Below are 3,033 nucleotides of genomic sequence, written 5' to 3'. Positions count from 1 at the left end.
AGGCTATCGAGCTCTTTTTCCATACCGGCTTATTCCTCAGTGCGACAAGTTAGTATGTTCTTGTATGCTCCATATGCAATTTATTTCCATACTGAGTGATATACTTGAAAATAGTTGGGTGCAACAGTTAAAATTAATCGTTAAGAAATGGGTGCTAGGAAGCCCCCCAGGTCCCCATCGGGTACTTTACCCCCATCGAGTTTGCTATTCTTGTTTTTGTGGGCCCAGGCTCTTCTGAAACGTGAACCCTGTGGACTTCAGGCTTAAACTAACCTTTCATGTAGTTCATTATCCTGTCCTCGAGAGATAAGAAAGGAATTGAGGAACGTTTGTATAACCAGGCAGTTGGACCGCCCGGATATATCAGTGCTACCACACGAAGGCGTCCCTCTCCATCACCGCCCTCATTCAGCTTAGCCTACACAAACAACGAAGGGATTTGTGTCCGTGTACTACTTTCTAATCGTGCTGTAAGTATGCACACTGTATCACCTCACACTTTTGCCTCTATTATTTTCTCTCGCGTGTCCGACTCTGGGCATAGACTTGACAACCCGTTCCCTGAGACCCAACGGCCCTCTTATCACACACACACACACACACACACACACACACACACACACACACACACACACACACACACACACACACACACACCTTTATATGTGTCCACTTCGACACTAAATTTCGGGTCTAATACACCCCATTCTTAAACAATACTTACTAGGTCTGCCTCAGTCTGGACTGGAATGGCGGCCAAGGAAAGAGCTGTACAAAATAACCTAAGTCATCGACAGTACAAATCTAATCTACTTGTCATCTTCCTTCACTTTCACCCCACCGAGAAGAAATGACTTAGATAAAGGAGAAAGACAAAGCTGCATCATGCTCCTGTATTAATGAACTTGGTAGTGGCGAGGGGCGGCTTTCCCTGATGGCACTGATAGAATCGGGATGCTCAGCTCCCCGGGTATACAAACGTCCTTTATCTCCCTCTTTGTCCCCTGAAAGAAGGATGGTGGACTGCGTGAGGTGAGCAGAAGATCTCAGAGCTTGCGTCTTTATTTCTCAGTACGGTGAATTGTTTATCAGCATCATGAGCATCATCAGCATCATCTCCATTATCTCTCATCTCAGGAATCGAGAATCAAGGAAAGTGCAAAATGAGAGCTATTGACTACATGCCCAGTGAAATGAGTGATATATTCATCCATAGCTACGTTGTTCAAACTCCCGCAATCCTGGCTTGATCTCTCAGGTTAGCCATCAGCACATTGTTTGTAATTATAATTATAGATTTGCTTAACGTACACCTGCATGACGGAATCAGCCAGATGACTGTAAAGTAAAAAACAATAATATTAAAAGGAGGGATGGGGGAGGGGTACCAAACTCTTGTTATGAGCTTCTTCGGAAGTACCACATTCATCCAACTTGATCCTTTGTCAATTCCCTGCCCTCCTCTGGTGCTACATCTCTCTTTCTCACACAGTCATTTACCTTACCCATTCACCTTCTTCCCGGCCTACTGTGTTTCCTACCATCTTTAAACTTACCAGCATACATCCGTTTCACCAGCCTTTTGCATATTGCGCCATGGTATTCTGTTGTATGATATTTTATAATCAGCAGCATGGGGAAGGGTTGATTCTGACTATCACTCTCCCTCCGAGGAGAAGGTCCGTCCTGCAGTGGACCTAGCACTGATACAGATACGGATACGGACAGGAAATGAACATTGTTTGAATCACTGACATAAAAGAGGACAAAAATTTCTAATAGGCTAAAACAAATCACTAAAGAACAGGTGTTACGTAATCCAAAGCCAAAAGATAAAACGTCCCACTGAATACAAGAAAAACCGTGATGCCAACACTCTTGATTCGGCACCGCGTCACATATGTATTGGTGGCATCATACTGGAATTTATCAGGGTGTCATGTCGTGCACCGTTAACAAATAATTATGGAACTAGGACACGTATTCTAAGTGACATAATAGGCATCGTAACACCTCTTTCTTATCGTTTTTAAGGAGCTAGAATTCCTGGTGCTGGAAGGAATGCCTTCACGTGGTCGCACCGACATAACTAGACGGTGGTGTCATTCAACCCTTTCCTAACCCTCAACTCCCCCCTCCCCCCCGAAAGGAAATTAGTGGACAGCAGGAGAATGGCATCTTAGCCTGCAAGTCACCAGGTTCACGTTGAGATGAGACTAGGGTCTCAACAGCAACAAGAGAAAGCCCACATATCAACACTGCCTTCCCACCGCCTTACATATGCAGTGAGGTATCAACATTAGGGCTTATCGGGCCATCAAGTCGTGCACAGAGACAAAAGTTTGCCCTCCATCCCACTGTGTCTGCTTCATACTTAGGGCATGTCCGTCACTTTGCTCCCTGACGTATCATATCTTAGAGAATCGTCTGTGGAAAGAGAAACATACCAGGTCTCGCTCAGCTGAGAAGCATTACCTAGGAATATATTATAAGAAGCAGAAGAGATGATATACTTCGTTAAGCGAGCCCTCACTCCCGTCTGCAGCCATAACCAGTGTATTACGCGACCAGGTCCTTCCGCTCTTAGTATTCAAGATGCAGTCGTCATCATCTGCTTTGCTTGGTTTCATGAGGCGAATGACCCCAGAGAGGCTTTTCCTTTCCTTTCACAATCTCCTTTCACCCATTAGATAGCGGTCAAGTGGTAAGGTAGTGGATGCAGATCGTACTGACGCGAGATCGGTCTCAGGTCGGAGCAAGGAACAATTTGAGGAAATGAATTTCGCTAAAATAGTCAGGCCTTTGGTCAAAGTTTGCTTTCCAGTGGTTTGTGTTCAAACATTATAACTGGAAATCTGTTGTTGATCGTATTCTAAGGGATGATTATGGGATTTCTGGTTACTAGCTTTTCTGTTCTCATTACCCTGTTCAGTCGATAGGCATAAATCCGAGTCATCATCCCTTTTCTTAGTGATAGCAGCCTCTTGTGAGGAACAGCATTCAGGGGAGCTACCAGCATGATCGATTGTCTCA

This window comes from Coenobita brevimanus, chromosome 93 (genome assembly GCF_032717465.1).
Source record: "Coenobita brevimanus isolate Jiangsu-jjx chromosome 93, ASM3271746v2, whole genome shotgun sequence".
Classification (NCBI taxonomy): Eukaryota; Metazoa; Arthropoda; class Malacostraca; order Decapoda; family Coenobitidae; genus Coenobita; species Coenobita brevimanus.
Note: the sequence above shows the minus strand (reverse complement) of the source record.